This window comes from Leucoraja erinacea, chromosome 32 (genome assembly GCF_028641065.1).
Source record: "Leucoraja erinacea ecotype New England chromosome 32, Leri_hhj_1, whole genome shotgun sequence".
NCBI lineage: Eukaryota > Metazoa > Chordata > Chondrichthyes > Rajiformes > Rajidae > Leucoraja > Leucoraja erinaceus.
In genome coordinates, this window is record NC_073408.1 from 9588675 (window position 1) to 9613773 (window position 25099).

General features: G+C 42.5%; 1 protein-coding gene across 1 annotated transcript in view; it reads right to left on the reverse strand.

The window, feature by feature from the left end:
- The window catches only part of LOC129712345 (beta-secretase 1-like), a 116007-nt gene that overhangs the window by 15971 nt on the left and 74937 nt on the right, over nucleotides 1-25099 (reverse strand).

A 25099-nucleotide genomic window follows, 5' to 3' on the forward strand; every position in this document is an offset into this window, starting at 1 on the left:
GCAGAGAGGCCAGGAACAGAACAAGATGGTAGAAGAAAGCATTGTACAACTTGAACACATCTTTGAAAGAAGGCAGTATCCAGATGATAAAAATCAACCGCATAAATAGAACAACCTCGTTAGTAGGTCAGACGAGGGAACTTCCGTATTTATAAATCATAGGAACAGAATTAGGCCATTCATCCCATCGCATCTATTCTGCCATTCAAGCATGGCTGATCTACCCCTTTCAACCTTATTCTCCTGCCTTCTCCCCGTAACATTTGACACCCTTAGTAATCAAGAACTTGTCAATCTCTGCTTTAAAAATACCGAAAGCATCCATTGAGTTAGCTCCTCATGCATGCGTGTCTATAGAACTAATAGAAACATAGAAAAATAGGTGCAGGAGTAGGCCATTCGGTCCATTGAGCCAGCAACACCATTCAATATGATCATGGCTGATCATCTAAAATCAGTACCCCATTCCTGATTTTTTCCCCCATATCCCTTGATTCCTTTAGCCCGAAGAGTTAAATCTAACTCCCTTTTGAAGCATTCAGTGAATTGGCCTCCACTGCCTTCTGTGGCAGAGAATTCCACAGATTCACAACTCTCCGGGTGGAAACAATTTTTCCTCATCTCAGTCCTTAATGGCCTCCCCCTTATTCTTAAACTGTGACCCCTGGTTCTGGACTCCCCCAACATTGAGAACATTTTTCCTGCATCGAGCCTGTCCAATCCTTTAAGAATTTTATATGTTTCTATAAAATCTCCACTCATCCTTCTAAATTCCAGTGAATACAAGCCCAGTCGACCCATTCTTTCATCATATGGCAGTCCTGCCATACCGGGAATTAACCTGGTGAACCTACTCTGCACTCCCTCAATAGCAATAATGTCCTTCCTCAAATTACAAGACCAAAATTGCACACAATACTCCAGGTGTGGTCTCACCAGGGCCCTGTACAACTGCAGGAGGACCTCCTTGCTCCTAAACTCAAATCCTCTCGCAATGAAGGCCAACATGCCATTAGCTTTCTTCACTGCCTGGTGTACCTGCATGCCTACTTTCAGTGATTGATGTACAAGCACACCCAGGTCTCGTTGCACCTCCCCTTTTCCTAATCTGGCACCATTCAGATAATAATCTGCCTTCTGTCCTTGCCACCAAAGTGGATAACCTCACATTTATCCACATTGTACTGCATCTGCCATGCATCTGCCCACTCACCCATCATATCCAAGTCACCCTGCAGCCTCTTAGCATCCTCCTCACAGCTCACACTGCCACCCAGCGTTGTGTCATCCGCAAACTTAGAGATGTCACATTTAATTCCCTCGTCTAAATCGTTAATATATTGTAAATAACTGGGGTTCCAGCACCGAGCCTTGCGGCACCCCACTAGTCACTGCCTGACATTCTGAAAAGGACCCGTTATTTCCTACTTTTTGCTTCCTGTCTGCCAACCATTTCAGAAGATGGGTCTCTACCTGAAACATCACCCGTTCCTTCTCTCCAGAGATGCTGCCTGTCCCGTTGAGTTACTCCAGCATTTTGAGTCTACCTTCGATTTAAACCAGCATCTGCGGTTCTTTCCTACACGTCTTTTAAATCTATCTAGTTTCCATGTTTTAAAGGACACTAAAGCAGTTTCAATGTATGGACATTGTTTGAATGGAGGACACTCAGCTACCTATTAGTACGTGGCAATGTCCCTAAAGCAGGGATGTTACAATGACCACATCATCTGTTTTTGCCGCTGTCGATTAAGAGATAAATATAGGTGAGGATAGCTGCAATAACTCATCTGCCTGTCTTCAGATTAGTATTTTTCTCATTCATCTGAGACACGTCTTCAGTATTAATGTCTTACTCAAAAAGCAGCACATCCAACAGACTCATTCTAGAGCATCAACTTAGATCCTTGTTCCCATCACTCTGAAATGGGACTCAAAACTGCAATCTATTATGGAAAGAGACAACATTGCTACCAGTCAAGTCCTAGTTGTCACTACGTACACTCACAACCTTGCCGCTGTAAAGTGTCCGTCCCACTTTCACGACCTAATTCACAACCCCTTTTTACCCGTGGACATTTTTCATCATGTTGCAAAAACGCCCCGACCTACTTGATGCCACGAGTACCTACGACTAGCATCACGACCTACCTACGACCTTGTGACGACCATGCTGCGAGTATGAGTCAAGGGCAAACTCGGCAGAGGTCGTGAATTAGGTCGTGAATGTGGGACAGGCCCTTTAGCCAGAGAATAACAGCAAGTTTCATCACAGTCTTACGGACATTCTGAAGGGAATATCACAACTGAGTCTGAAGAAGGGTCTCGACCCGAAACGTCACCTATTTCTCCTTTTCTCCAGAGATGCTGCCTGACCCGCTGAGTTACTCCAGCATTTTGTGTCCATGCCAACCGGGGCTTCTGCACCAAGACTAGATTGTTTGCCTGATAATTAACCAATGATAACACTGCCCAAAAGATTGCAGAGATATCACAGCAAGGAGAATGGTCATTCAATTACTAACAATGTAAATCCATATTTAGAAAAATGTATAAACTGTACATTATAAACATTGCGAGTTGAATTCCCACTTGATGCTACCTTGACAAAATTCCTAATGCATTTGTGCTGACCCATGCAAAATAAATTCATCCCAAGTGCGAATCTGGAGTACAAAATTACTTATTGGAGCTCCAAGTTGAAACAGCTGACCCCAACTGTTAAAAATAAATAAAAAGAGAAAACCTTTAAGATGATAGGCATTAGGTGCAGGAGTAGGCCATTCGGCCCTTCAAGCCAGCATTGTGTGATGACTATGTACGAAACCCAACACAATGCACAGGACTGGAACCTAACCGGTGGTAACTATTTTCAGACAAAGGCACCAGAATGGTTAGAACAATGAGTCAAGGGAATTGGCCAGGAATAAATACTATGAATAAATTGCTGAATGTTACATTTGTAAATACAAACCACAGTCATAATATTACTCTCAAAATAGCAATGGTGTGGTGTACTTCCAGAGTTCAGGTTGTTATCCTGACCTTGCATCATGAAGAGCCCTCCTGTAAAACAAATGAGTCTATCTAACCCAGCATCCATAAATCCAGGCCCAATCTGCTTGTCATAAACTATGCTCGTGCATTTGTTTAATTGCCTGCTGGAAAGGTCATTTACAAATTAGCTCCTCGTGCTCAGAAAACAGTGCATGAGACCAGAATATTCCTCTGTTCTGCATCAACAAAACCGCAGTCTCTTTAAATCTTCCTTTCAAACCTGCAAATAGAAATTAGGGAAGATGTCTTGCGAGATTCTGGACACTGGATCGGCTAAATTTTTAAAAAGCATCACAAAATGATAAAGCTCTGCCCAACCAGAGGGCGGAATGGTGGCACAGCGGTAGAGTTGCTGCCTCTCAGTGCCAAAGACACGGGTTCAACCCTGACTAATGGGTGCTGTCTGTATGGGGTATATATCTTCTCCCTGTGACTGTGTGGGTTTTCTCCGGGTTCTCCGGATTTGTCCCACACGCCAAAGACATGCAGGTTTATATGTTAATTGGTTTCTGTAAATTGTCCCTAGCATGTAGGATAGAACTAGTGTATGGGTGATCGCTGGTGGGTACGAACCCGATGGGCCGAAGAGCCTCTTTTCATGCTATATCTCTGAAGCAAAGTCAAACTGATCAGAAAATTCTCCTGTCAATCTTGCCCAAAGACTAAGATTGATTTGAAGCAACACAATTTAGTTACAACTATCCTTCATTCACTGCATCTCCCTCGAGCAATTAGTCTTACGGGAGAGGCTTCTGTGGTTTCATTCATAAGTTCCGTTTGTTCCATTCTATAAATAGGCTGTTCTCTGAATTTTAGGCTCAAACAGATTCTGGCAAGGCCGGCATTTATTGATTATCCCTAATTGCCTGGAACGTTTGAGATCTTTCTGACGATGATGATGATGATACTTTATTGTCTCTTGTTCCTTGCTCGGTACAGTGACATTCTGATGACGTAGACTTAGTGGATGACAGACAAGCAGTTTATTTCGAGGTCAGGATGGTGTGCAGCTAGAGTGGAACATAGAAAAGTAGTGGTATTCCCATGCACCCATCCCTTGTTTCCAGTCATATCAACGGGGTCAAGGGAAGAGCGTTCACGTCGCGGCCCGGTTTCCACCAATCTTTCCACCACCATGCACAAGAAGCACAAGTCAGACACCATTGTGTGCCGGTGCCGATAAGTGTGTACGGCTCTGGTTGAGCAACTTCTAATCTTGCGTGTGGACTCGATAAGAAGAAGTAGTAATATCAACTACTCAAACTCAATCATCCCCATTACTGGTTCGTTGGCTTTGACTGGACCCACAAGAGAAATTGGATAAACGCCAAATGGAAAATAATTTGAAGGGCTTCCGGGAGAGAGTGGGACAATGGGACTGGTTGGATTGCTTTAGTTTAGGTTAGTTTATAGCACAGAAACAGGCCCTTCGGCCCATTGAGTCCACACCGACCAGCGATCCCCGCACATTAACATTATCCTACACACACTAGGGACAATTTTATAGGTATGTTACAAAGCCTACCTGAATCGTGGCTGAGAATCTGTCCCATGCCCGTGCGCGCGATTTTGGCGCTGTTTAGAGGGGGCGGGTTTAAAACGCGATTTTTACTAGGCTGTTGCAATCGAAAATGTTCAGCCCAGTAAATCATTAACGAAAAATCGCTGAAAGACCCCGTCGCAAAAGATATTATTAGTTTTTATGGCCTTGTATAATAGTTATAGTAGTTTAAAAATCACTCTCTAAACCCGCGACCTCTCGCAGCCCCAGGGTTTTATAAAGCAAACAATTAAAGGTATGTACCTTATTTTTACATTAAAAGGGGCTTCTTAAGACCCCTTTATACAAAGTTTACTATAGCGAGTAGCTCATTTTGGGCTCTTTATATCCCGCAGTATTTTTCTGGGCATTTGAGGGCACAAATCCAGCGCAATGTGAACGTTCTAAACCAGCGCGTTCACAGGATCCCACTGGAAAGCCGATTTAAAATGGACTTTAATTTGCAGCAATTGAACACTAAATTCCTTCCATTTGGCCTATAAATTAATGTAAATGAGATTTAAAAATCATGTTTTATTGTGAATTATTTGTGAATATTATTTGGACACTTAGGCTATTTAAAAATGTTAATCATTTATTAAGAAATGGATAGATGTTTAGATCTAGTAATTGAAGTTTGAAATTAGCTACAATTGGGTAACTAACTAATTATATGCTTTAATTTCAGGTCATCCAAGTAAGATTATTTTATATTTGTTTCAGAATGGTTCAATCTATGATAACTGAAAATTTCATTCAGTTCTCTTAATTTTTAAGAAGGTTATGGGCTTTTGACTGTCCATGATCACAGCTTTTTTGTTATGTCCATAGAAAATCAATAGGGAACAAGATGTTAATTTCCGAGTATGAAAATGGCCATAACTTTTTTATTACTTGAGATATGAAAGTGAATTAGGTGTCAAATTAAACTTATTGTCATGCTTTATCTGATGGGATAAATTGCAGACTTGATTTTTTTAATCTCAACATTTTGTAATATTGCTAAATTTTACATTTATACCAAGCCAATTAACTTACAGACCTGTACATCTTTGGAGGAAACCGAAGATCTCGTAGAAAACCCACGCAGTCACAGGGAGAAGGTACATACTCCTTACAGACAGCACCTGTAATTGAGACCTGGGATTGAGCCCAGGTCCCTGCCCCTGTAAGGCAGCAACTCTACCAACGCGCCACTGTGCAGTTCAGAGATACAGTGTGGAAACAGACCCTTTGGCCCACCAAGTCCATGCTGACCATTGATCAATTTCCCAATAAAGTTTTTGACGTTAATGATGAATTTTGATTAATAAAGTTTTATTATATCGATCACCTCTACATTAGTTCTATGTCCTACACACTAGGGACAATTTACAGAAGCCAATCAACCTATAAACCTGCATGTCTTTGGAATCCGGGAGGAAAGCAGAGCACCCAGAGAAAACCCACGTGGTCCAAGGGGGAACATACTAACTCTGCACAGACTGCAGCCATAGTCAGGATCAAACACTGGGTCTCTGGCACTGTGAGGCAACAGCTCTACCACTGCGCTGCTGTGCTGCCCTTTGCTAGAGCTAGTAGGATTTGATGGGTTAAATGGCCTCCTTCCATGCTATTATGATTATTTAACAGACATTCTACAATAAAACATTATTTTTTTCTCATGTTTTCTTCGAACATAAATTGAACAAATTACAGAGTCCATCAGTCGATTATCTGAAATATTCAACCTGGAGAGCCTTTGAAATTATTAATTTAATACTTTATGATCAATGAAGAACAAGGCAAATCTTTCAGAGAGATTCAGACAGTAGCATTTCAGCTCACATGCTGTCATCCCCAGTTTGATTTTTGACTTTGAAGAAATGGCTACACAGTGCCCTCCATAATGTTTGGGATAAAGACCCATCATTTATTTATCTGCCCCTGTATTCCACAATTTAAGATTTGTAATATTAAAAAATCACACGTGGTTAAAGTGCACATTGTCAGATTTTATTAAAACGTTTTTTTAATACATTTTGGTTTCACCATGTAGAAATTACAGCAGTGTTTATACATAGTTCCCCCATTTCAGGGCATCATCATGTTTGGGACACATGGCTTCACAGGTGTTTGTAATTCCTCAGGTGTGTTTAAATGCCTCCTTAATGCAGGTATAAGAGACCCCGGGACCGACCAGAGCTCCAGCAGCAGCAGCAGCGGCGCAGCGTTGGAAACATCGTGGGGCGGGCGATGCCTTACCGGGGACCGCCGTTTGGAGCCCAGGAGTGCTGGGCCTGCTGCACCGACATCGCGGAGCTGTGGTTTGCGGAGCTCCCAACGCGGGCGGCGCTGATCAACATCGTGGAGTCCTGCGACTCCGCCCGGCTCGGCCTGTGGACTCGGGAGCCGCGGACTCCGGTGGGAGGTAGCTGATCTGGAGGTCCGGGCCGCTGAGGATGCTCCCCGCCGGGGTTTGGCGTCGGTGTTCCATCATCCAGCGAGAGGGCCTGAGCATCGGGCCGCCCGTGGGTGCTCCGGAGGCCCCGACCACGGGTGAACATCTGGGAAGATCGGAGGGGAGGCTGGCTGGACTATGGTACCTTCCTCAACTTTGGTGTCACTGTGTGTGTTGTGGTTATGTTGTGTCGTGGACTTCTGTGTTTGTGCTTTTTTTTTCTTATTTTAATGTTTTATTTATTCATTATTTATTTATTTTATGATACTTGACTGTAAGGAAAATTCATTTTGTTGTCTCTAATATGAGATAATGACAATAAATTGAATACAAACAATGCAATACAAAATCACCTAATCTTTCCGCCAGTCTTTCCTTTAGATACCTTTGGATCCAAATCACCTTTGGATGCTTTTATTGCTGTTTATCAACATGAGGACCAAATAGCCAATAGACAATAGGTGCAGGAGTAGACCATACGGCACGTCAAGCCAGCACCGCCATCTGAGGCAGAGAATTCCACAGACTCACAACTCTCTGTGTGAAAATGTGTTTCCTCATCTCCGTCCTAAATGGCTTACCCCTTATTCTTAAACTGTGGCCTCTGGTTCTGGACTCCCCCCCAACATCGGGAACATGTTTCCTGCGTCTAGCATGTCAAAACCCTTAATAATCTTATATGTTTCAATAAGATAACCTCTCATCCTTCGAAATTCCAGAGTATACAAGCCCAGTCGCTCCATTCTCTCAGCATATGACAGTCCCGCCATCCCAGGAATTAACCTTGTGAACCTACGCTGCACTCCCTCAATAGTCCTTCCTCAAATTTGGAGATCAAAACTGCACACAATATTCCAGGTGTGGTTTCACTAAGGCCCTGTACAACTGCAGAAGGTCCTCTTTGCTCCTATAGTCAACACCTCTTGTTATAAAGGCCAACGTGCCATTCACTTTCTTCACTGCCTGCTGTAACTGCATGCTTACTTTCATTGACTGATGAACAATGATCCCCAGATCCCGTAGTACTTCCCCTTTTCCCAACTTGACACCATTTAGATAATAATCTGCCTTTCAGTTTTTGCTACCAAAACCTCACATTTATCCACATTAAACTGCATCTGCCATGCACGGCCCACTCACCCAACCTGTCCAAGTCACCCTCCATTCTCATAGCATCCTTCTCACAGTTCACACTGCCACCTAGCTTTGTATCATCTGCAAATTTGCTAATGCTACTTGTAGTCCCTTTATCTAAATCATTAATATATATTGTAAATAGCTGCGGTCCCAGCACCGAGCCTTGGGGTACCCCACTTGTCACTGCCTGCCATTCTGAAAGGGACTCTACCCCCGATACCATGAGCCCTAATTTTCCCCACTAATCTCCTATGTGGGACCTTGTCAAATGCTTTCTGAAAGTCCAGGTACACTACATCCACTGGCTCTCCCTTGACAATTTTCCTAGATACATCCTCAAAAAAATTCCAGAAGATTAGTCAGGCATGATTTCCCCTTCATAAATCCATGCAGATTCAAACCGATCCTGTTACTGCTATCCAAATGTGCTGCTATTTAATCTTTTATGTTGCGCCAATGAAAGTCAGAAGCCGTTATGAGTCAAGTCAAGTCATGTTTATTTGTCACATACACATACGAGATGTGCAGTGATGAGATGAGACTGAGAAACAAGAATAAAACTGTGAGAGACATCAGCCAAACTTAGGCTTACCCCAAATCAACTGTTTGGAACATCATTAAGAAGAAAGAGAGCACTGGTGAGCTTATTAATCGCAAAGGGACTGGCAAACCAAGGAAGACCGCCACAGCTGATGACAGAAGAATTCTCTCTATAATAAAGAAAAATCCCCAAACACCTGTCTGATAGATCCAGAAACACTCTTCAAGTCAGGTGTGGATTTGTCAATGATCACTGTCTGCAGAAGGCTTCATGAACAGAAATACAGAAGCCACACTGCAAGATGCAAACCACTGGTTAGCTGCAAAAATAGGATGGCCAGGTTACAGTTTGCCAAGAAGTACTTTAAAGAATAACCAGAGTTCTGTAAAAAGGTCTTGTGGACAGATGAGATGAAGATTAACTTATATCAGTGACAGTAAGAGCAAAGTATGGAGGAGAGAAGGAACTGCCCAAAATCCAAAGCATACCACGTCATCTGTGAAACACGATGGTGGGGGTGTTATGGCCTCAGCATGTATGCCTGCTGAAGGCTCACTTACCTTCATTGATGATACAACTGCTGATGGTGATAGCATAATGAATTCTGAAATGTACTGACACATCCTATCTACTCGTTCAAACGAAAGCCTCAAAACTCATTGGCCGGCAGTTCATTCTACAGCGAGACAATAATCCCAAACATACTGCTAAAGCAACAAAGGAGTGTTTCAAAGCTAATAAAGGGTCAATTCTTGTGGCCAAATCAATCACCTGATCTGAACCCAATTGAGAATGCTTTTTACATGCTGAAGAGAAAACTGAAGGGAACTGAACCAAAATGTATAAAAATGGCCTTTATTAAAATCTGATAAAATGCACTTTAACCACATGTGATTTTTTTTCTATTACAAATCTTAAATTGCGGAGTATAGAGGCAAATAAATAAATGATCGGTCTTTGTCCCAAACATTATGGAGGGCAGTGTAACATGACATCTCTTCTCAGCCAAGGATTTGACTTCGCATTTTAATTCTGAGCATCTCCATTAGCTTTATTGTGTTTTGTTTCCCATCAAAATATCCTTCTAGTTATTAATTCATAGAATAAGGGCATTGCCAATATCTCTAACTATCCTTCAAAGAGAAAGATACAAAATCATGTACAAAATGGTGAGAGGAATAGGTCGGGCAGATGCACAGAGTTTCCTGTCCAGAGTAGGGGAATCGAGAACCAGAGGACATAGGTTTAAGGTGAGGGGGGAAGATTTAATAGGAACCCAAGGTAACTTTTTAACACAAAGGGTCAAAGGGTGGTGGGTGTATGGAACGTGCTTCTGGAGGATGTAGCTGAAACTAGGGTGGGGGAATAGACCAGAGGACAGAAAAGGCCGGAAATCAAGGCTGGCAACAGATAATGTCATGAAGGGTGGAGCCCATAATATTGATGAACATATGAGGGAGAAAATAAGCTGTCGAGCAACAAGGAAGAAAAGGACAGGGACTAGAACGTGCTCAGCTGACAACCAGCATGGACTCAATGAGCTGAATGGCTCCCCTCTGTTTCATGTTATGTCAGTGGGAATGTGTCTGAAAGTTAACCAGACCACATTTACAAGTCATCATTTGGTCTGCCTATTTCTACCTCTGTTAAAATGCCCAGTGCTTCACTCATCCCGTCCATGATCTCTGAATCCAACTGTTCCATCGCCACCTTTCACGACCTATTCGCCCATCACCTTTGTGGTTTTTGTCCTATATCAACTCCTGGTCAAGAAAAGCCCCAGTTTTTAAAATCCAGATCTCTTTTTCACGTTCAACTTTGTTCTTTCCCTTCCCTCTGCAACCTCCTTCATTGTTTCATATTCTCAGACATATCTGTTGTCCTCCAGGTTCGGTTCAGGTTTAAGTTTGTTATTGTTACATGTACTGAGGTACAGTGAAAAGTTCTGCTTTGCATGCGATCCAAACAGATCAGGTATAACATATATAAACACAGTCAAATCAAACTCAAGGCGTTTTCAGCTAGCAAAGCCATAAACCACAGAAATCCCCCAAATCCCTCTCGCTCTCGCCCTCAATTTAGTGCTCATTTAAACCAGCTCCTTCGTCAAGCTTTGGGTCATCAGGTCAGATAAATCATCATCATCATCATCCTATGTGGGACGACAGATGGCACAATGGGCTAAGTGTTCGGCTGGCGACCGGAAGGTAGCCGGTTTGAATCCCGCTTGGAGTGCATACTGTCGTTGTGTCCTTGGGGCAAGACACTTCACCCACCTTTGCCTGTGTGTAAATGTAATGTAATTATGTGAAGCACTTTGGGGTCAATGCAAGTTGACTAAAAATGTGCTATATAAATAAGATTATTATTATTATTATTATTATTATTATTATCCTTTTATTATCATCTTGAAAAGCAACAGTTGTACAGTGCAAAATGAGAAGACGTTTCCCAGGGAATACCGGAGCATCGCACATAAAAACCTAAACATTTCACACATAAATAAAAACGATAAAAAAACAATCCAGTTCCTGATAAAAACAGTATGAATAGTTCAAAAAAAAAGTTAGAAACAAAGAAATGCAGATGCCGGTGAGTACACAAAAGGGCACGGAGTGCAGGAGTAACTCAGCAGCTCAAGCAGCATCTCTAGAGAACACGGATAGGGTGAAGTTTTGGGTTGAGACCGGGTTTTATTTAATAATTTGCCTGTGAAGGCTTCCAGCACGTTATTCTGAATGAATGCAAGTCATTACAAAAGCTAACTAAATACAATTTATTGAATACAAACACAACTTTGAATCCCAGTTCACCATTATCTACATCTATTTCTGAACTAACCTGATCATTTCTTTTAATTAATTTTCTCACAGTGAACAAACTTCCCAGTGCTCAATTATTAACTGGTTTAATTCGCTCCTTTGATGCCTTGGCTGCGTATTGTCCTGGGGGCTGAACAAAGTCGATTCCTCGCCTGAAGCTATTTATTTGAAAAAAAAAACCACTTGAAGCTAATAACATTTAAGCAAAATGACGGTCAAGACCTAACAGAATAACCATCTTTAAAACAAAGCTAAATATCGATTCTTTTTAAATTGATATATCTCTAATATTGAAGATAGACACAAAAAGATGGATCAAATCAGCGGGCCAGGCAGATCTCTGGAGAAAAGAAATAGGTGACGTTTCAGGTCAAGACCCTTCTTCAGACTATTTCTAATATTATCTGGATGGCAAAATCAGAATTTTAATCAGGCTATTCCTCTGTAACAATGCAACTTTCAGTATGCAATACTGGTGAATAAAATTGATAAATATTGATTCTAACAATGCCAGGAATAATAATTCTGATGATTCCCTTACTAGTCTCCATCTGTTGCATAACAAGTCCTTTGCATTTGTCTAGGAGGGAACTACAGATGCTGGTTTAAACCAAAGCTGGAGAAACTCAGCGGGACAGGCCGCATCTCTGGAGAGAAGGAATGGGTGGTGTTTCGGATCGAGACCCTTCTTCAGATTTGTAGGTCCTCTAGTTTGTAATCTGCCTTTCCCCCATTTCTTTCTACCAACAATCCTCCCTCTACTCCATGGCACGAAACATCATCTGTCCGTTTCCCTCCACAATGCTGCCTGACCCTTTTAGTTTAGTTTAGAGACACAGCGCGGAAACAGATGATCCCCACATACTAACACTATCCTACACACGCTAGGGACAATTTACAATGTTACCGAAGCCAATTAGCCTACAATCCTGCATGTCTTTGGAGTGTGGGGGCAACTGGAGCACACGGTCTAGGGAGAACATACAAACGTTTATTCAGGTCTTTACTGCTAACTTGGCAGTAACATGAAATATAAAATGACTCTGGCCCTCTTCATAGGTTTTTGAACTTCAAAAATAAGCAATGCTCTATCACTTTACATTGGGTTATTATTCCTAAATGGACATTCTGCATATTGCATACAATACCATTTTAAACAATGATGTGTCCTTAGTCGATAGTTGACAGTAGATTAACAATAATCCCTGTAATTCTAAATTCTTCCATATCTTTAAAACTAATAGAACAGGCATATTTATTTCTCTAGAGGGAATAGTGTAATCTCTCTCAGCATGTTACAACATATGCAGCTGTAAATCGTAACTATGGCATAAGGGCAGCACAGGAGCACAGAAACAGAGCTGCTGCCTCACAGTGTCAGACACCTGGGTTCGATCCTGACCTCAGGTGCTCTCTGTGTGGAGTTTGCACATTCTCCTTGTGGCTGTGTGGGTTTCATCTGCATACTCCGGTTTCCTCCCACATCCCAAAGATGTGTGGGTTTGTAGGTTATTTGACCATTGCAAGCTCTCCCCAGTTTAGGGATTAAAAACAACTCGAATAAACACAATGGTCGGCATAGACTCAGTGGGCAGAATGGTCTGTTTCCATGCTGTATCTCCCCAGAACTAAACCTGTTTACCTTATATGGGGCCACATTCAATGCCCCCATTCCACTCCCTTCATCGATTGACCACTTATTGACTGTGGTTTTCAGCTACCATTGACCTAAACTCTGGAAATCTTCCACTTTCTCCTTTATCTCTCCTGCTTCCTTTCTCAACCTTCCTTTAATTACCAGGAATGGCACTGGATGCAGTTTCAATTGAGGCATTAGAGAGAGTGCTGGCTGCACCACCTCCCTAGAAAAACAATTATCAGGGCAATGGGGAGAAGGTAAGAGAGCGGGACTTGCTGGACTGTTCTGGCATGAATCGTAAGAATATATAATACTGGAAGAAGGAGAAGGTCATTCAGTCCTTCCTGCCTCCTCTGCCTTTCAATGACACCAAACATAACCCTCAACCTCAACACCACACCCCTACACAAATGCCACATCTCCAGGTTCCCTTAGTCTCCATCTAGAATCGACACTAATTGTCGAGTCAAATGACCTCTTTCCAGCTGATAACCTTTCACCAATTCCTTAGAACCTATCTCTTTAACCAAGTCCTTCATCACTTCTCCCAAAGCAGCTCAGTGTTTATTTTGTTAATAACCTCTCCTTCATTCTACAACATGCTTTGGGTTACTTTAGCATGGTAAAATAATTTGTATACAATGTACAGCTTGTATTTTATTAATACCCCCAGGAAAAGCAAAGCACCTCTCCTAATCAAAATTGCCTAAATGGCTTCATACCTAATTGCTTCCTTCTCAACCATCTGTTTCCATGCAATGTAATAATGCGGACAATCTTACAAAGCCAACTATGTTAAGTCGAGGTGTGTTCCTGACATAGGTTGCAGAATGCAGTGGAACTATGAGGTGGGTATTCTCATTCATGAATGTGTCAATTCTAACTACACTCATACAGTCATAGTCATAGAGTCATACAGTGTGTATACAGTCCCTTCGGCCCAACTTGCCCACACCGGCCAACATGTCCCAGGTACACTAGTCCCATCTGCCTGCGTTTGGCCCATATCCCTCACAACCAGCCCTAGCCATGTATCTGTCTAACTGTTTCTTAAACGTTGCGATAGACCCTGCCTTAACTACCTCCTCTGGCAGTTCGTTCCATTTATCCACCACCCTTTGTGTGACAAAGTTACCCCTCAGATTCCTATTAGATATGCTCCCCTTCACCTTGAACCTATGGTCTCTGGTTTTCGATTCCCTTACTCTGGGCAAGAGACTGTGCATCTATGCGATCTATTCCACTAGTGACTTTATACACCCCTATATGATCACCCCTCATCCTCCTGCGCTCCAAGGAACAGTCCCAGCCTACTCAACCTCCCTGTAGCTCTATAATGCTCATTTATTCCCTCTACCAGTCATTGAAAGTAAGCTTGCAGGTGCAGCAGGCAGTGAAGAAAGCTAATGGCATGTTGGGCTTCATTGCGAGAGGATTTGAGTTTAGGAGCAAGGAGGTCATCCTGCAGTTGTACAGGGCCTTGGTGAGGCTGCACCTGGAATATTGTGTGCAGTTTCGATCTCCTAATTTGAGGAAGGACATTATTGCTATTGAGGGAGTGCAGCATAGGTTCCCCAGGTTAATATCCGGGATGGTGGGACTGACATATGATGAAAGAATGGGTCAACTGGGCTTATATTCACTGGAATTTAGAAGGATAAGAGGGGATCTTATAGAAACATATAAAATTCTTAAAGGGTTGGACAGGCTAGATGCAGGAAAAATGTTCCCGATGTTGGGGGAGCCAAGAACCAGGGTCACAGTTTAAGAATAAGATGTAGGCCATTTAGGACTGAGAGGAGGAAAAGCTTTTACACCCAGAGAGTTGTGAATCTGTGGAATTCTATGTCACAGAAGGCAGTGGAGGCCAATTCACCGGATGTTTTCAAGAGAGTTAGATGTAACTCTCAGGGCTAAAGGAATCAATAGACATGGGGAAAAAGCAGGTACAGGGTACAGATTTTGGATGATCAGCCACGATCATATTGAATGGCGGTGCTGGCTCGAATGGCCGAATGGCTTTCTCCTGCATCTATTTTCTGTTTCTATGCTGTACGGAGGCTGCAATGTGCACTATGTGCAGTTACTCCCCAGGCTACTCCGACAGTACCTGTCAATCCCAAAACCTTAGACCACGGGCAACAGGCAGGTTCTAACACCAACCAACTGCAGGTTGCTGTGTAGTCGCTGAGTAACCCTACATGTAAATTTATCACCCACTCCTTCACTGCCACTGTTTCAAAATCATGGAACTCCCTTCCCAATAATAGCCTACGAGAAGGACTGTCGCCACCAGTATCTTGCATGAAATATTAATTATGCCATAAACGTTGGCTTTGTTAGTGATGCCCAGAACCTGAAAATGAGTGGGAAAAAAAAAATCTATCTAGCACCGAACATGTTCAAATTCATTGTTGCATCCATCTTTGTTGATATTCTCCATCATCCTGAATCAAATATTTCTGACAATAGGTGTAGCCTGTGTTTGTTGATGTGGAATTGTACCTCTGCTGAGGAAAATGAGTGAAGAAAGAAATAACAAGTACTTCTGTATCTCACTCCTGAGGGAGAAAACCAAGCAAGTGAAACATTTGGGGGTAAACAGTAACTTTGCAATTTAAGCTGAACTGTCAACAGTGGAGAAATGTTAAGATTGATATTTAGATGGAATGCTACATGATTTAAACGCATGGAGCCAGACATCACTCAACTTTTTGTGAGTCATTCCCATTGAGAGATACTCAATAAACCTTGAATCGAAGTGCCAGATATTTCTAGCCATTAGAATTCCCATTAGAATTCAGACCATATAGAAAATAGAACAGTACAGCACAGAAACAGGCCCTACAGCAGGGGAACAGGCCCTATAGCCCGCGTTGTCCATGCCGTATAAGATGCCAGTTAAACTAATCTCCTGTGCCTGCATGTGATCCATATACGTCCATTCCCTGCATATCCATGTGGCTATTCTGCTCCGACAGAGGTACAGGTACACACATACATACATACACGTGTACACAAAACACATGCTCATGCACACATACACACATTGCGAACTTTTATAATCTTTCAATTTATCGCCATTGAACTTTTAGACAGATTTACCATATTCCTAATTTATTTTTTGATTAAATTACTATTTTTATTATTTGATATGCAATTGAGCTGTTCCAATAGACTGGAATAATTATTTTTACCACTCATGAATGCGTTGCTCTATTGTTAAATTAAATCTAATTTCTTTGAACTGATTAAAACCCTTCTTGGTTTTATTCAGCTTAATATTTTTTTCCATTCCTTGTCCGACGCTGCTGGCTGTTTCTGCACTGTCACTATAGAGTCACCATCACAGTTTCTCCTGTAATTGCTTTCCTTGTTGCCTGCATGCGCTTGGTCTAGAGAATCACGGTGGATGGTTCACCAGGGTCAGGCAGTGACTGAATGCTGTCCTTTTCTCATCTGAATTCACACTCTATCGGCTGTCACCAAATAATTGGGGGTTTGGGAATCCTTGTTTGCCTGCAGAATGCGCTTCAGCAGGTCTAGATGGAATCACGGTGCCATAGAGGGGTGCAGAGACGGTTCACCAGACTGGGATGTCAGCACTGTCTTATGAAGAAAGACTGGATAGATGCTGTCCTAGAATTTTTCTCATCTTATAGAATCTACAAAACTCTTAGGGGTTGGACAGGCAGAAATTGTTCACCAAAGTCACGATGGAAATCCTTTAAAACCGAGATGAGAAGAACTTTTCTGACGCAGAGAGTGGTGAATCTCTGGAACTCTCTGCCACAGGGTGTGAGGCCAGTTCTGTTCTCCTTAGATGTGGCCTCAGAATGGAGAGAAGGCAGGTACGGGATACTGAGTTGGATGATCAGCCATGATCATATTGAATGGCGGTGCAGGCTCGAAGGGCCGAATGGCCTACTCCTGCACCTAATTTCTATGTTTCTATGTCACTGAGCGAATCAGAAATGAGAGAATTGTATTTCTGTCACGCCTTTCACGGTGACCAATGTTATAGCCTTGACCAAGTGGGTCAGGCAGCATCTGTGGTGGGAAATGGGCCCACTGAGCTCACTCAATTGTCTTTTCTTGTCTAGAATTCCAGCGTCTCCAATCTCGCCTCTCCAAGTAGTCCTGGTATGGTTACTGTTGTAATGTAGGAAATCTAGCTACACATGTGCACAAAGGTTGCTACACACAGTTGTATGAGGATGAACTGTTGATCAGGACACAAGGGATAACTATCTCACTGCTCAAAGTAGCAATGGGATGGACCTTTTACTTGCATGTTGCAGGTGGAAGATAGGTTTAATATCTCAGTCTGAAGTGCAGCATTCTTCCCGTACTACATTGGTGTTTGTGCTCAGATCTCCGTCTTGGAACCCACAATCTTATAAGAGTCGGTGAGCCACATTCTATGACTGAAAGTTGTGGGATCCCTCCAGAAGTTTATGCCTGCTGACATTCCCAGTGCAGCAACAAAAGTTTTAAAGAATTTAAAGATTCTTGACTATTCAAATAAGAGCACAGGATTTCTCCCAAGTATATAAACCAATGTTTATGGATGAAGCCAACAGTACTAAATCAGTAATAAATTGAGTACTGAATCAGTTTTCCATTTCATGGGAGCTTGCTGTACACACAATTATCCACTGCAACACTTAACTAGTTATGTGGGTCTAACTGAGAACAAAAAGGGACTCAATGGGGGACCCCCAAGAACAAAGGGGGCTCTAATGAGTACTTTTGTAACTTTGTCTGTCCTCTTTGTGTGTTGTATGCAAAAAATGTCACTGTACCTATCAGGGCTCCACAAAATAACTTCAATGATGAGATCAACAATTTGGAAGCATTTTTCAGAACAGCTGTTTCCTCTAGTCATCACAATTTACTTGTCTGGAAGTAACACGGATAATTCATGCTTGGTAGCGATTACTAAACTGTAATTGAATTTATTTCACATGACAACATAGATAGTTAGGGTTACTAATGAACCACTTTGGAAGTAGAAGGCTCAGGATGTGTACACCTTGAAAGTAGTTGGCAGCCACTAGTAACCAGGATAAGGTATCAGAGAATAAATTATATTTACTACAAAATCACAGGGTGTTCTTATAAACTGGTCCATCCTAGTGTTTAACTATGTGTAGAATGGAACTTCAGATGCTGGTTTATACCAAAGATAGACACAAAGTGCTGGAGTAAGTCAGCGGGTCAGGCAGCTTCTCTGGAGAAAACGGACGGGCGCCGTTTGGGGTCGGGACACCTCTTCAGCGTCTGTTGCCTGTTCTTTTTTCTCCAGAGATGCTGCCTGACCCGTTGAGTTGCCCCAGCACTTTGTGTCTCCCTCTAGCATTAATTTCAATTTCTTAACTTCCATTCCCTCCCTCCTTCTTGAGCGACCTTTCCTTTGAGTTTATCAGTCTCCTCAGTCCTTTAAGAATGCAGATTTCCCCTTTAATTCATCTTCTGGTTGATTCTAGCCCCCTACTGGTCTCTGAGTTCTTCCCTGAAAATGACAGGCAGACACAATGAGGTTCGAAGTCAGGAAGTGAACGCAGAGATGTGAAAGGATTAATGTAGCACTTAGAAGGTGTAACGTGGGCAGTGAGCTGTCTGAGCAGCTTCCCGCTGGACGGACAAGCTAATGTGTTCCACGCTATTTTCCCCTACAAGCGTAGAAGATGCAACACCTGTCCTTTCACTCTTCCCTTCCCACCATCCAAGGACCTAAACAGTCCTTCCAAGTTAAGCAGTGATCCACTTGCACTTCTTCCACAATGTAGTCTCCTCTCAACGTGTTAGAGTTGCTGCCTTACAGCGCTAGAGACCCGGGTTCGTTCCAGACTACGTATACTGCCTTCACAGAGTTTTTTACATTCTCCTTGTGACTGTGTGGGTTTTCTCCGGGTGCTCCGGTTTCCTCCCACACTCCAAAGACATACAGGTTTGTGGGTGAATTCGCTTTGGTACAAATTGTAACTTGTCCCACGTGTGTGGGGATAGTGTTAGTGTGCGGGGTGATTGCTGGTCGGCGCAGACTCGGTTGGGCGAAAGGGCCTGTTTCTGCACTGCATTTCTGAAGTCTAGCGCGATTAGCCCCCACTCTTGGACTTTGCAGCCTCAAAAGTGAGAGCCTTTAAGGGATCAGACTTAAGCAGTCTAACTTAGTCCACTCCATGGAGATGGGATCTGCCCCTTCGTCACTGTGCAGTTTAGACACTCCCTGCCTGAGTGCTCAACGCTGACTCTGACAGCAACCCATCGCCACTATTCTTCAGTTCTGCCCAATGAAAATAATTGCTCACCTATCAGTCTCAGACAAAAAAATCTGTCTCCATCACTCACTCACAATCTGTAAAAAAGCAACCTGACGTGATAGATATTCTTATTAATAAAATAATTGCAGCAATGTATTATGTTCTAAGATTCCACCAGAGAAACTAAATGGGTTACGTTCACCTTGTCAAGCGAGGTAGACAGCTAGACAGGTAATTTCCTCGCTGTCAGTTGTGGCATGGTTGCCGCCAGGCATAATGCACAGGCAACTACATGGGGGCTTTTCATGCTGTCAACCGTGACAGTTTGGGCAGCTAAATGGGGTCCTTTTACGCCATCAAGAGTGTCGAAAGCTGTCACCGACCCATGCTATTGCCGTTCCCATTGTCCCCATATAGGCTGCTCCATGCATTAGATGTGTGGGAAGGAACTGCAGATGCTGGGTTTATGCAGAAGATAGACACAAAATGCTGGAGTAACTCAGCGGGACAGACAGCATTGTTTGGAGAGAAGGAATGAGTGACGTTTCAGGTCGAGACCCTTCCTCAGGCTGAGCCAGTCTTAAATAGGGTCTCGACCCGAAAAGCCACCCATTCCTTCTCTCCAGAGATACCTGCCTGAGTTACTCCAGCATTTTGCATTGGTTTCTTGGCTTTCATTAAATATGTAAAACAGAATCATGTCCTTCATCTGAATTCTGTACAGCACACAGCAAACACAACCCCTCAGCAAATTAATTAAGGTTACGAGACAGGGTGATATTTCCTTTCCCTTTTTACACAGCTAGATTGGAAAAAACTGCAAATAGATAAATGTTAAATTAAAAACGATTACAACTAGTGTTGTAAAATAAACAGCTTGTAAATGGACAGATGAGGAGTGAGGAAGAGAAATAATTTTGTGGAATAAATATTGATACCCAAATGCCCGGAACAAATCTTCATCCTACAGGGAATGGTACTAGAGGGCTATTTGCAGGGTCATTGCTGCATGGCTGATGTCTGCAGTGATTCCAATGTTACAGCACAGTGGCTGGATTGAACTAAGACACTTATTATGAAGCAGCGCAAAGTGTCTGGAGTTTGTGAAAGGTATCCATATCGTATGATATGCAGCAAAGGGGAATTTCCCTTCACATTCCTCCCCTTCAATCCTCGTATCCCCATACTCACTTGCTTTAGTTAAAAGTGAAAACAGAAAATGCTGGAAACATTTGGCAGTTTAAGCAGCAGTATCGAGAGAAATTGTGTAAAATGATATTAAAAATGGCACCTTCTCTTCGTGTACTGATCTTTTTCAGATTTTCCTTTGTCATCAGCCCCACCCAAAATAAACTCTAATGCTGCAAATTAACACCCATTTCATATCCTCGTTTTCCTTCCCAAACAACATGACATTTCTGCCTCCTCAATCCCTACCTACCTTTCGTGAAACCCCAGGTTAAAATGTCTGCAACAACCGCTTCCATTCATACATCAGCTTTCAGACGCAACAATCCCAAAACATGCCACTGGAGCATTCACAAGCAAAAGGCAAATTGATGCTGAGGTTAGACAAGACGACCAGAAGTTTGGGTTATTGGGTTTTAGGAAGCATCCTCACGAAGGAAAGATGCAAAGATGCTCAGGGTGAGAATTTCCAGGGCTTGTTACCAGTTACATTTAGCGGTGGGGTACATTTGGGTGCACAAATAACTAGTGGATTGAAGGGCTGCCGAGGATTACAGAAATACGGATTTAAAAAATCACTGGGCTTGGTAAAATCATGCCATTGTTTAACAGGGAACTGTAGAACCTGTAATATCAGTTATGGGAACAATAATTGTTGCCTTAAAACAGTTACTTTTCTTTTCAAGGATTGTGTCTCAAGACTAATGCTATCTGGGCAGTCCATGAGGAACTCTTGAATTAAGAGGACATAACTTACTTTGAGTTCCTCGTGTATTTGACTGTTACTCTGCAAATTGACTTTGTTGGATGTTGATCGACTGAGAACAACATATGGTTCAATGTTTCCTTTATTATCACTTGCACCAAGGGACAGGGAGATTCTTTGTAGCATACAGATCAGTATGATTATTGCCATGTATAAGTACAAGCCCGGGTTAAGACTCAATGCATACAAACAGCTATATTCAAGAGTTGCCAGGTTCTGACGACCCAACTAGAGCCCTCGACTAGACTAGAACAGTGATGGTCACAGAGGCTATCAGGTTCTTGCCCTTGCTTCGTAACTGAAGTACATCCATATTGTAGAGTCAACTTATATGACTATTATTGTGGCCTGGTTTACCCATAGATCAGTCTTGGTTTGAGCTTTGCTAAAATCAGGTAAGATTTGGAAATGGTCAGTTTTGGTTTCAGAAACGGCGGAAATGTATATGTTGACCATTGGCATTGATTAAGTTGAAGTATTATATTATTATCAGGTGTTGCGACTTCCAGTTAGAAACCTTGTATTGCCTGCTCTCCACGCACATCGTAGCATGCATGGGCACAGTTAGTTGTACAATCGCGAGGATGTTGCCAGGACCCGAGGGAGCTTTAGGGAGAGGTTGAGCAGGCTGGGACTCCTTTCCTTGGAGCGCAGGTGGATGAGGGGTGATCTTATAGAAGTGTATAAAATCATGAGAGGAATAGATTGGGTAAACACCCTCAGTCTCTTGCCCAGAGTAGGGGAATCGAGAAGCAAAGGACATAGGTTTAAGGTGAGGGGAAAAATGTTTAATAGGAACCTGAGGGGTAACTTTTTCACGGAAGGAGTGGTTGGTGTATGGAATGAGCAGCCGGAGGAGGTAGTTGAGGCCGGGACTATCGCAATGTTTAAGAAAATATGAGACAGGTGAATGGATAGGGCAGGTTTGGAGAGATATGGACCAAACGCAGGCAGGAGGATCTGGTGTAGATGGGACACGTTGGTGGTGTGGGCAAGTTGGGCCAAAGGGCCTGTTTCAATGCTGAATGACTCTATGACTTCATTCCGACCAGTGTCAGGCACTAGTGCCTGGGGGGCAGGTTCTCTGGACCAGCGATAGTCACTATGCAGGAAAAGAACAGAGACAAGATGAAAGCAAGGAGGATATGAAGAAAAATAAATTCATCTTAAAACATTTGACTCATCTGCATTTACCCAATTTCCAATGCTACATGGAAATTTTCAGGTGTAACCACTTTATCTAAGTTTCCTTGAGGGGATTACCAGGTTTGAATTTCAATGAATAATTTTATTCTAATTATGGAGAAGGATTAACATTCTTCTCACTTTTCTTGTTATGTTTACTCCAGTTTCTGTCATATCAGATCAAACGGCTGCACTGCAAGCTTGATTAAGACTCTAGATTTCAATGACTGTGAGATTAAGTTGTCTGGAATCATCCTTTGAATTATAAATGTATTGGCTCAAGTCCTAGTGCAGAAGTTGGAGTGCGAAATGATCTATTCTGTCACCGAGGAAGTTAGACATTGTCAACTGTATCTCAGGTAGATGTTAAAGATTCCATCGCACTGCTTTGAAGAGTAGAGGAGTGATCCCTGGAGACCTGTCCAATATGTTCACATTGTTGTTTGTTGCATTTTGCTGTGCACTTTTTCCAATGCTCTGTTTTTTACATTACATCAGTTTCTTCCCAGCTGTTATCAGGCAACTGAATCATCCTAGCAAAGTCCGATCAAGGATAGTCCGAGGGTCATCAAAGAGTAGTTCAACTGCTCTCTGGTTGTGGTAGGATACAAGATACAAGATACATTTAATTGTCATTTGGACCCCAAATAAAACTTATCTCTCCACTGCACTCTCCCCCCCCCCCGATGTCAGAGTCAAAGTCAAAGCCGGGGGCTTTGACTTTGACTCTGACATCGGGGGGGGGGGGGGGGGGGGGAGAAGTGCAGTGGAGAGATAAGTTTTATTTGGCCTTCCATCACAGCAATGTGATGGATGTTTATGTAAATTATGTTGTGTCTGGGGTCTATGTGTGTGTAATGTATGGCTGCAGAAACGGCATTTTGTTTGGACCTCAAGGGGTCCAAATGACAATTAAATGTATCTTGTATCCTACTACAACCAGAGAGCAGTGTTGAACTACTCTTTGATGACCCTCGGACTATCCTTGATCGGACTTTGCTAGCTTTACCTTGCACTAAACTTTATTCCCTCATCAAGCATCTATACAATACACTGTAAATGGATCGATTGTAATCATGTATTGTCTTTCTGCTGACTGGTTAGCACGCATTCCTTAAATCCAGTGCCTTTGGCCAACTTGCAGATCCATACAAATCTTAAATTGCTCAAAAATTCATCCTCGCAGAATGGTTTTGCTTATTACTGTCACGTGCACTGAGGTACAGTGGGAAGGCTTTCTGTTTGCCTGCTATCCATTCGTAGAAAAGGCTAGAGAGCACCACAGAACAAAGCTTTTTGCTGGACCTTGGTGCACGTGACAATAATAAGCTAAAACTATGAAGTGAGGATGAATTTCTGAGGATCAGCAGTGTTATTGGCATTCATTGACTGGAGAATTAAGTGTCATATTGCGTAAACTGGTGAGAAAAAGTAAAAATAAATCAGATTAAATTCTTTTGAGGTGCATTTTCACAGGGAAACGTAGAAGCAACCATGCACAATGGGATTGTTCAGTGAGTGATAATTCAACAGTGAACATATTTATGAATGAGGAGGGATTGACGTTGGGTAGGATCAAATGGGAATTTTCTGCAGCCCTACATCAAACCCTTGTGGCACTTTAATACTATTACAATAGGGTGTTCAATGACATTTTACAAACATACATATGTCCATTACTCCATGAAAGTGGCAACACCAGTGGGAAGCATGGCAGATGGTATGTTTGCCCATTGGTTGAGGCATTGAATACAAGAGTCAGGAAGACATGATGCAGCTATATAGGACTATGGGATGTCGCATTTTAAGTATTGCATGCAGTTCAGGTCGCCCCACTACAGAAAGGATGAGGAGGCTTTTGAAAGGGTACAGAGGAGGTTTACCAGAACGTTCCCTGGATGAGAGGGTTTTAGCGACAAGGAGAGGTTGGACAGACTTGAACCAGAGGTTGTGAGGAGAACTGATCGAGGTGTATTAACTGATGCGAGGCATAGGTTGGGTAGACAGTCGGAACCTTCCTCCCAGGATGGAAATATCAAATACTAGAAGATGTAGCAAGATTAAGGCGAGAGGGACAAAGATGTGTGGGGGAAGTTTGTTTTTTACGCAGAGAGTGGTGGGTGCCTGGAACACGCTGCCAGGGATGGTAGTTGAGACAGATACGATGGTAGCATTTAAAAGAGGCTTTTGGATAGGCATATGGATATGCAGGGAATGGAGGGCTGTGGATTATGTCCAAGCAGTTCAGAGTTGGTCTTGGCATCATATTCGTCACAAACATTGAGATCCTAAGGTCCTGTTCCTGTGCTGTTCCATTTTATGTTCCGTGTTCATTTATTCCGTGTTCCGTATCATTAATGTTTTATTATTATTAATGCTTAGTGTTTTCTGAGTCATTTGTAACTGTCACTGTATGTCATGTTGTTACTTGTGGGCAGAGCACCAAGGCAAATTCCTTGTATGTGAATACTTGGCCAATAAACTTACTTACTTATTTACACATGTTAGGTTAGGTATC